The sequence below is a fragment of the Sceloporus undulatus genome, unplaced genomic scaffold (assembly GCF_019175285.1).
Source record: "Sceloporus undulatus isolate JIND9_A2432 ecotype Alabama unplaced genomic scaffold, SceUnd_v1.1 scaffold_16, whole genome shotgun sequence".
Classification (NCBI taxonomy): domain Eukaryota; kingdom Metazoa; phylum Chordata; class Lepidosauria; order Squamata; family Phrynosomatidae; genus Sceloporus; species Sceloporus undulatus.
In genome coordinates, this window is record NW_024802938.1 from 4,056,161 (window position 1) to 4,067,614 (window position 11,454).

The window sequence follows — 11,454 nt, forward strand, 5'->3', positions numbered from 1 at the left end:
TCACAAGCTGTGTTTGGTTAATGTTAGTGTACCATGCTGTTAACTCAGGTTTTTATCTGCTGCTGCAGTCATGTGTATTATTTTTATTGATTAATGGATCTTCCCAACAATTCCACCCCACACAAGTAATAAGTTGAATGCAATTTGTTTCATAAATATCAGGTAGACAGAACATATTGTAAAGAAGAAAAATAACTTTCTGTTTATGCATCACACATTTTCATGCAGATATTAAGTCAAAAGGATATTGTTCAATTCAACAGGTATTGCAATTTTCAATTTTTTGATTATTCTACATCTTAAAGTGAGAGTAGGAGGAGGGGAGCATAGCTTGTCACCACTCTAGGAATACTATCATGGCAAGGGAAAGATCAGTCTTTCCCCATCCATTAACCATAGAAGGAATCAGGAAGGTTGTTTTACCCTTCCTGACTAGAAACAACATTTGGCAAGTACCAGTTACCCTAGGGTTACAGCAAACTGTCTGGCCTCATCCACTAGTCATCCACCTCCATTGGGAAGCTTCCATCATTCCTGTGTGCTTCAGAACACGTCACATTTCATGTTGAAGCAGGGGAGATAAGAAAAGAAGTCCTACTCAATCAAAAATGGCTTCCAATTAAAAACAGCAAAAGTAGGTGTGAAATGTAAGTGAGAGGTTTATATAAAAATGTGGGAATTGTTCCCAAGATACTAAATGCCTTTTAAATCATGTAGCCTTCCAGATGTTGCTGGACCGTAACTCCTGTCATCTTGCACCATCAGTTCTCCTGGCTAGGGCTACTGAGAATTGCAATCTGAGAACATCTAGAGGGCCATCCATGCCACATCTCAGCTTTAAACATAGATATGATCACATGCAATATGTTATTTGGATTGTATCTGATACTCTCTCTCTCTCTCTCTCTCTTGTAAATATATCAATTATTATTTCTGAATACATTTTTATGACACCATCTGGTTTATTTAACAGTAACCTGCTTCGTTTTCCTTTGCTTTATGTAAACATTTAGTCACTTTATTACCTTTTACGTATCCCTTTGCTCATAAATGCATTCCACTGATTACTGTTTATGAGGTCACATGAAAACAGACTCCTTTGTGCCTTGCCTGTGAAGTTACTTTACGGTAGCCTATTTTTTGCAAGTGCTCAGTCCTTGAAACTATCAAACAATTTGCAAGTCTTTGTGAAATTCTTCAGAAGATATTTCAAAACCAGCCAACCCAGTAAAACCTTAAATATATTTATAGGCCTTTTACTGCTGTCACAGCTAGGTTTCAAATGTAAACTTCTTTCCTGATGACATCATCGTGCCCAATGGAGCAGCCAGAGCAGCCGATTTTCCTCACTCCAACAGGAGTGAATTTTCCAAAGGCAATTCTCAGTGATAGCCAGGCAAAGCATTTTGCAAGGCTTTGCCACACACAGCTTCCACAGGAAAGAACTGGTTGTACCTTCCCCCTGCTGGTGTCCCAAATGCAAGGCTGTTGCTCTGTGGGATGAATGGACTCCATTAATGGACCTGAGAATTTTTATTCAGTCATTGCTGGGTAACCCACAATGGGCCCTTGGGTGTTAAAAATCTAAGTAAATTAAAAGAATTTAAAAAGTAGAGGAGAGAAAGGGAACAGTATTGAGTGACAGCTTAGTCACCTAATCCACTTCCCTGTAATGAAATGCAGTCTTCTAAAGCAGCTTCCTTAACCTGACACCCTACAAAGGACTACATTCCCAATATCCCCAACCAGCATGACTATCAGTAGTGCTGGCCTGGGAGGGCTGGAGTTATGTTCCAAAAAATCTGGAGGGCACTAGGCTGGGAGAGGGGGTGTTTTAAAAGCAAGAGCGGTGTCATTGGGGGAGGGATATAAACTGCTGTGGGTGACAACCCAGGGGTTTACATTCAGAGGGGCCATACACCCAGTGGGACTGATGTACCTAATGGGCAAGCGAGAAAGGGCATCACCAACGATCAAGGCTCCTGTGATTTGTACTCCAAAAATACCTGCCCCAGTCTGATTCCCCCTTCAGTTCTATGCATTCCTCTTCTATCTCTGCACCCCCATTTCTTTGCCTTCCTTTCAGAACCCCCTACTCACCACAAAGTATATCCTTGCACCACTGACAATCCAGAACAAACATTCTGCCTAGTCAGTTGATGTGCAGCACGGCAACTCGTATAATTCTCACTTTTCACATTGGTGTGAGTAAAGCAGTTTTTCACTGCTTTCATCAATTTAATCTTTATCTTTTGCTAATGGCCCTCTGGAGGTTCTTTAACCTTTAATTGGAACAAACAGTGTAATGGATAAATGTGGAGAAGGTGCTCATTAGTATAAATGTTGGATGTGGGTGTTTCTTGAATGCTTAGCAAGATAATTAGACATTTCCCTTTGACTGCCTACAGAGCTTTGTAGCAAGAGAAGCGCTAATTTTATAACTGGGAGACCCATCAGCAACTCCTCATTAGAATGTCTGTATCCAAAGGCAATTTTAATTAGCCAATGTAGCATGCACACCCTGTGCAAAAATCATTTCTCTTGCAAAAGCACAGGGTTTGCAACAATTACGTAGCTATATCTTCTGCAAGCTGAAGCTTTGTGGACCACTGCTATACAGTGAAGGCAATGGAACAGAAAGGAACATTAACTTCTATAAATGTCAATAGATGTAACGAGGGCAAGCCGCTTACAAATTCTCCTTTGGACTGTTAAAGCAAACATGAATAACTGAAACATAAAAGAATCAGGGAAGAGTCCCCACTGGTGGCCACATCAAGCCTGGGGATGTCTATACATATAAGGCTGCAAGAATATTTAAAATAAAGTGACTAGCAGGGAAGCTTTGCAAATGAGTTTTCAGGGGGAAGTGAAAGATACAACAGTCATAAAATTATAGGATTATAGAATTACACAATTGGAAGGGACCTCAAGGATTATCTACTCCAAACCACAGCCATGTAGGAATACCTAGCAGAAGCATTCCTGAGAGACAACCATCCAAACTCTCTTTAAACACCTCCCAAGAAGATGAATCCTAATAGAATCTTAAATTTGGAAGAGGCCACAAGAACTGTCTAGTCCAGCTTTTTGCCATTCAAAAATACACATTTTCATCACTCTTGAGAGTACGGATGTCATGAGGAGTGTGTGGGAAGTGCGGACTGCACCAGGTGACACCCTAAGGGTGTGTGTGAGACACCACTCCTCCTATTTGGCAGAAATGGGCTGTGGCATTCACCCACATCCCTTGGACACTTTGCAGCAGAAGAGAAGGTGTGAGTGGGGCAAGGCTCAGTGAGCAGAGAAAGGAGAGGCCTCAAGGTTTTTGGGGTTGTTTTTTTAAAAAAAATACTCTTTAAATTTTTTCTTTTAAAAGATCACATCTTACCAAATTTTTATTTTAATCATAGGAAGCTATGTGAATGTAACTACATTTAGGATGCACTTATGATGTTGTAATTTAAAGATATTTTAATTTTGCTAATTGTTTATGTTGCGACTATTGCCATTATATTCAGTGATATACAGAAATTATGATTTATGAGTAACGTTACTACAAAAAAAACATTACTAAGGATTCTGTATGGTGTGGTACGGGAGGAAGTCAATGAGAAGTGAACCATCAGTTACTGCAATGGGCGATGCCAGGTTTAGTGATACCATTACTTGAAAGACGCCCATCAAACATCTACTTACAGACCTCCAAAGAAGGAGAATCCACCATTCTCCATGGCTATCTGTTCTGAGGCAGTTCTTCCTAATGTTCAGGTGGAATCTCTTTTCTGAATCCAGTTAGTGTTCTGTAGTGAGTTTAGTGCAAAGGAGGGGAGCCTTTAGTCTCTATGTTTTGGAGACAGTTCCTACAATGTAGGGTTGAGACACTGAAAACTGGGCTTCTGTACCTTTAATGGTGCTACATAAGAGGAAATGTCAGCATGCTCCTTATCATGTAGCCTTATAATCAACAACACCTGCTGAAATTTCCCCTTCTACACAATCATTGTAGCAGGAGTCCTCTCCAGTTTTCAGACTGGCAATCCTACTACTGTTTCTTACCATGGACCATGCTAACAGACTTCTGGGAGTTGAAGGTCAAAACATCTGGAGGGCCAAAGGGTTCCTGCCTTGGCATTAGTGTGTCAGGCAAGAACTCAGAAGACTCACGTTCAAAATCCCATCTAGCCATGAAGATGACTTTTAGAGATCTTTATCTCTCCATTTCAGTTATTTAAGTTACCTTACAGATCACCGAGATGAGAAAATGGGGAAAAGTTAAATACTTCACTGTGAATTTTTGTTACTAAAAGAACAAAGATTATAAGAGAAACAGAATGGAGGAACACTAGTCTAAGAGCCTCACCACCCATTACATTTTGCGAGGAACAAATATACTTGTCAAAAAGTTATAGTGATGGTTGTTATTAACCTTTCCCCAAAAAACTAGAATGCAAGCTTACAAATTAAGCAAATGCAAGAGTTAAAAAATCAACATTAATTTTAAAAAAATTAAAAAACAGTTTAAAATTGTAGATTAAAGACAGTGCAGTACCCTATGAAATATGAAAAGCACTCTTTAAAAATATTCAGTTCTCAAAAGCCTGCCAGAATTTTTCTTTTGAAGTCTTTGCCTGCTGGCAGAAAGACAAATGTGAGCCCATTCTAGGCTCCCTAGGAATGAAATTCCTGGGCCTAGAAGCAGCCATTGAGAAGGCTTCCAAGAATTACCTGTAATTCTATCCCATCCACTGAACTACTCATCTGTGCATATAGAGAAAACACAGAGGAATCTCACTATGACATTGGTCTCACCCTGACACCAGGATATTTGCATGGTGTCTGCATTTCCCACTTGCATGAGGAACTTGCATGAAGAGCCCCTCATTTTAGACACAAGATGTGTTGCTATCAGAACAAGCCTAGTGGACTTAGGCCCTGTGCATACCGGCACTTGGGCTGGCCTGGGGCAGAGTCAGGACTTACCGTCTACATGACGCATGCCCTGGCTCTGCCCCCAGGGTTCTGTGACACCACGTGCTGCACCACATGGCGTGCAGCGTTATGGTGCTCCTCCAGCACTGCATCTGCATGACACAGTGCAAAAGGAGAGCCATATAGCCATTGCACTACAGCTATCACGCCCTTTTCAGGGCGCAAAAAAGAGCCACTTTATGCGGGTCCTTTTCGTGCCCTGGAAACACCAGATCGGGGCTGTGGTATGCAGTTGCAGTTTTCTGGCCAGAAAAGGAGCAGCTGGAGTCCACCCCATCGGGGCTGTTTGCACAGCCCCATAGTCTTATTTTCTGCTCCATCCATCCCCTAGAAGGAGAATTGACTGGATGCATAACCTCGAACATCCACAGAGGGGCGACCTCCACTATTTTCAATGGGGTGCATGCGCATGGGCCCCATTCAAACCTACGGGGCTTGAATATACGCAAGCCTAAATTTTTGCAGGGGGGTCCGGAATGGATCTCCCATGAAAATGGAGGGCCAATTGTACTCAAGGATGAACCTGGATTTGTTTGTGTGTAATGAGAGAAAGTCAAGGTCAGTTATATGTTGGGTTTTGGTTTCTGTCCAAACTATTACAGCTAATTAATATTGCTTACTGTCGATCTAACAGGAATTTAAAAAAAATATTCAATGAAGCCCTAATCTTCCTTCCATTTCTGGAATGAAATGGCTCAGCAGGTGAATGACCACAAAACACACCAAAGCATACCTGTGTTTTCTTCAGAAAATGAGTACTGATGATCAATCAAAACTGATACACTAATGCAAGTTACAGATTGAAGCACAATGGGATTTTATTCACCATTAGTCCTGACAATTGCTTACAATATTTTTAAGATTACTAAATGGGTACACACCAGAATATAGCCTTGAAAACATCAAAGTCTTAGAACAGTAAATGAAACAGTGGAGAAAAGCAAACATATGTGTGTCAAAGAAGGAACAAACTTATTAAAAATGGAATATTGAGGTAAAAAATGGTTTTCAATTTAAAAAAAGCTCGAAGGAATTAAAGAGAAAATATAATTAGGCTTTGCAAGTTTTCCTCCCAGTAAACATACTTTTTAGGTAATGAGCTCCTATTACACCTGCTTTTAAAAATCCACAAGAGATTTAAAAAAAACAACAACCTTAAAATTAAAAAAAAACAGTATAACTAACAAGCACAAGCACTTTTATAACAAAGTTCTAGCAAAATACATCTCAAAGGGGAGCAAGAGATTCAACCAGTGCTGGGGCTTTGGGTCATACAATGCCAGGGCTAGATGATCTCTGGAAGCAGGATCAAGGCACTCCAAGGCTAGAGGAGGCTCTCTGCATTCAGGACTATAAGGGTCCAAGCAAGAGTCTGGAACCTTGAAGTAACTCATATGAGGCCCTTGCCTCCCAGGGAGCATATTTCTTGCTCTGCAGGTAGGTGATCTTCTCATGTCCACCATCTTTGCACATGTTTTCAGACGCCAGCATCCAGTGTAGAAGCTAGATGGTGGGTTCCCCTCTTTTTACATGACCACCACATGTGGGATAGTGTGTCTGTCTTTTTTTAAAAAAATTCAAGCTGTGGATGTTTGAATCCGTGGGGGGGGGGGGAATCTGTGGCCGACCGTACTTCTGTTTTTCCCACAACCTTTAGATATGAGACCTTCTCTACACACTTCAGAAGACATTTTAAAACCATTATTATATTATGGTATATTTGGTTGTTCTTATTTGCTATCAAGTTGACCTGAACTTATGGCATTCCTACAGATGAGAGACCTCCAAGACACACTATTATTTACAGTTTTGCTAAGGTCCTCCAAACTCAGAGTCATGACTTCCCTTACTGAATCAATCTACTTGCAGTGTGATCTTCCTCTTTTCCTACTGTTTTCCACTTTACTGAGTAACATTATCACATGATAGCTCCAAAGTACAACCTCACTATAGTTACATGCATATTATTGAAAACGTTAGTTTGAAACCAGTCTTTTGGGCAGCTGGAACATCGTCATGGAAAGTGGAAGATAACTTTTGGCAAGTTTCTCCTATCCCTTTGCCCATTTGGGTCCTCCAAAAATCTGTTCCATACACTCCAGAACAAAATTTCAGAGAAGCTGCAGAGGGAAGGAGAAACTGACAAAAATTCATGGCCATCCACTTCTACCAGTGATATTCGTATTAGGGATTAGTGGTTCTCAACAGCCATGCCTCCATATGTTTTGGACTTATTCGCACAATCCCTTATCATTGGGCAGCCATACTGGCTGAAACTTCAAGGAATCGAAGTCCAAAATATCTAAAGGGCCAAATGCTAGGGAAAAAATTTCTCTGGATTAATGCCTTGGTGAATGAAAAAAACCACACCTTATACTCATGGAAAGAAACAGCTGGGGCCAATTCATTATTTATATGCTATATAATTGGATATATCATTTATCTGCAGTGATACACAACTTTTATTTCTTAAAAAAATGATGTACATATGTTTGGGAGATGGATGGATGGCCCCAAACAATTCATCCTAACTTTCACGGAGCAAAAAAATCCACAAAACAGAACAGTGGGAGCTAGTGGCTGAAATGTCAGTGAAATGGTGAATCTGCTCTGTGTTTTAGTCTGAACTACAAATGAGTTATTCAAGATGATGAATGATTACTCTGTTCTGAAGGTGGAGTGCATGACCTTGGACAGCTCATCCAGAAGTATAGATCTCTCTCAATTCATCTGATTTTTTAAAAGACCATTTTTCAAATCTGCTTGGGAAACAATCACTTTCAGATCAGAGTCAAAGTACTGGCAGCAGATCATCATGCAACATTTGATATTACAATGAACATTTGCATCTCATACACTACACTGTCATCATTATTAGTATTAGTATTATTTCTGCACTCTTCCTGCAGATTGAGGTGGGGGGCCATAATAAATAGCACAATACCTGACATAACATCAGTTAAAAGAGCATATAGAACCAATAGCTACTAAAATATAATGTTTTTAACACCATAATTTTAAAATAATAGGATAGGCCTGCTGTAAGAGAGTTTACTGCTGATTTAAACTCACAGAGCATCTCAAACTGTTAAATCTCTTCAGGCAGGTCATTTTACAGTCAAGGAGTTGACGAAAATGTTCTCTGGGTTACTGTCAGTTTAGTTTTGGTTAACTGAAGATGTGTCTCAGAATACCTGAATGTATGGAGAGGATTATATGGGAGAAGACAATACTGTATGTAACCTGGACCAATAGAGTGGCATTGTATCCATGCAATACACAATGTCCCAAAGTGACAGACAATTCATATCTTCTACTAGATGGATGTAAATGTGGACACAGAAGTAGATCCATTCTCAAAATAGACTCTTACTTCTATTACTGTCACTCACAGAGAAATAATCTAAAGGACTACTGGAACTATATCATATTTTTTCCACTAGAATGGGACCATCACTTAGTGGTGCAGAACATGCTTTGCATCAAAAGATGCCAGGTTCAGTAAATGGCATCTCCTCTTAGAAGCAGATGGTATGAAAACCCTCTACCCATGACCCTAAGAAACTGATAGTACTTATTGTAGATAACGTTGGGCTGAATCGGCAATTGGTGCATTACATGATATAAGGCTTTACATTTCCCAGCACTTGCATTCATCTTAAGATGGTGTGCAGAAAGACCTTACACAACAAAAAGAAAAAAGGAAAACAACTTTAGTTTTTTGTTCTGTTTTCCCACATTAGGATTTCCCTTCTGCATTCAGAGGAGGCCTTCCATGCACAGAAGAGTACCCTTGGATTCTGGTTCAACATTACAAAATCCAGTACAGACTGCATGCTTGAAATACCTTTTGGCTCTACTTACAAATGATCTGAAAGGCACCTTTCTAGCCTTTACTTTTGTTGCCAAAGAAACAAGCCTGGTGGTCTCTGCACAGCCTTTTTCCTCCCGTGTGAAGATATTCCAGCTTGAGACATGCCCCCCCTTTTTTTCTCTGTTCAGCCACATTATCCTGCCAAATATTTTTTATGTATTTTACTCAAGGGTAAATTTATAACAACAGACTGAGTGAGCTTCCAAGTAATTATAGATTTTGAACTCTGCTTTTCTTCATTTGTGGATTTTTTTCAAAGAGAGAGAGTGTGTAAACCATGATCAAATAAAAGAAATCAAAATACCTTGACTGATGTTTGATGCCTATATCATACAACTTTTCTATATAATAACTAGAAACCTTGAAAGAACAACACTTCTAATGCTGAAGAGCTTTCTTGATCTGAACAAGTCTCTTTGAAAGGAAGAAATACAGGCACATAGGAAAAAGAATACCTATGATCCCTCACCTGGGAGAGACAAGAACTGAAACAAGACTTCAGTTTTTGTTGTTGTTGCTGTTGTTGCAGTGGTCATGCAAAATTATGTTCATAAGATGAAGAAATAAACAATTATGGTCTTATGGGATTATTCCTAACTATTCTATGAGAAAGTAATAATTCTTATTCACAGTTGGACTGATTATCAGAGGAAACATTGAGTCAGGAGAGGCATTTATGCCATAATGCAGGGACAGGAATCATGTGGTATTTCAGATGCTGTTTACCTGCAGTTCCCTGTATTATCACCACTGGCTATACTAGCTACAGCTGCTGGGATCTGAAGTTCACCATCAACATCTAGAGGGCTGCACAAATCCCACCACTGAGAGTGGCTCCTGCCTGCATTGAAATTCCTCAATACCATCTTAACTGACATCTCAAACAGAAAGTAGGCCTGTGATTCTAACCATATTGTCACATTTTTTCTCCTGTCTGCTTTCTAACATCTTTGCCTGATGAAGAAGCCAATGAAGCTTTGAAAGCTTGCATGATGTAATTTATGCTATGGGGCTGGCCCAATAAAGGTATTGATGCTTGTGGATCTTGGATTTAGTTGTATCTCACCACTGCCGTTAGCCTGGCTGACAATGGCTGAAGAAATAATCACTGTCATGGAATATCTTGGGTTGGTTAATCAGTTCAATGTAACCTAACTCTCATAAAAGGCTGTATTGCATCTGAAGAAGTGAACTGATGCCAAAAGAGCTTATACTAAATAAAAACCAGTCTTTAAAATGCTGCTAGATTTTTTATGCCCCTTACATGATTCCTTTCTATGCTACAACAGACTAATATGGCTACTTTTTTAAAAAAACTGGGGAGTTTTAAAGGACAGCAGTGGACATTGATCAACTTGAGGCTAGGGGGAGGAAATTGTTGGACTCCAGATGTTGTCGGATTCACAGCTTCTATCAGCCCCAGACAACATGGCCAATAGTTAGAGATGACTGGAATTGTCCCACAGGATCTTCAGGGCCACAAATCCCCTCACCTGTCTTAGAGGCTGGATTTGGATAAAAATGATAGGAGTTTCCATTGTTCTGTTATTCCATTCTTGGGCAAAGATACTGAGGCACACACTGAGCTGTCTCGATTTCAGTCTGTTTTAAGCCCAGACAGAGATAGCTGTGGTCACCACAGCTGATGATCTGCAAAAGGAACTCTGTAAAGTCACTGTAACTTTGTTGGTTGTACTAAGTCTCTCAGTGGTTTTAAACACCACTGACTGTGGTAGTCTTCTGAGTTGTATGTCCAGGATGCCATTTGAAAGCAGCTTGGTCCTCCACTATGCTGCAGCCTCTTTTGAAAGCTCACGCCAAACAAGTCTCGAAGAGAAATGACAATGCAGAAAGAACCACAACCCAGAAACATCACCCAAGGAGACTTTCTGCTGTGCTTTCTGTAACCGGACTTGTTTATCTCAGATTGGCCTTTTCAGTAATCAACGTGCTTGTAGAAAGCGCGGGATGAATCCTTCCTGAATCTTTGTTCACGAAGTAAAGCCAGAGAGAGGTCCTCCATGGAATGGCAAAAATGCTGTTCAATACTGTGGCTTCTGTTTATGCTATCCCTATGGGCTCCACCTCCCCACCCAACCCCCAACCCCGGTGCTATTTATTATTTACTGTTGTGAAAGCTTGTGCTGATTCTATGGATTTCTTCCAATATTATGACAGCATATTGGTTTCTTTCAACACATCACCAGCTGCTAACACTGCTTGTCTATACCAGCCTTCCCCATCCAGGGTCCCTTCAGATGATTTGGACTGCAACTACTATCATCCTAAAGACCTGAAAATTGGTCATAGTGGTGCAACTGAAGGGAGTTATAGTTGAAAACATATGGAAAGCACCAGAATGGGGGAATCCAAATGATCATCTGTGAGCAAAACCCAAAGAATCACTGTAAGGTAAAACTTCTTCGAAAAATTTATGCCTCAGTTTTCTGTGTAATTAAAACCACAATAGCTAAAATTAGAAGTGATAAAAAGGCATGGCGGTCTTCCTTACATTACCTCATCCTAGCAAATTAAAAGCCTGCCAAATTAGAAAGTAAAATTCTTTAATAGCCAATGGAAGGTAATCT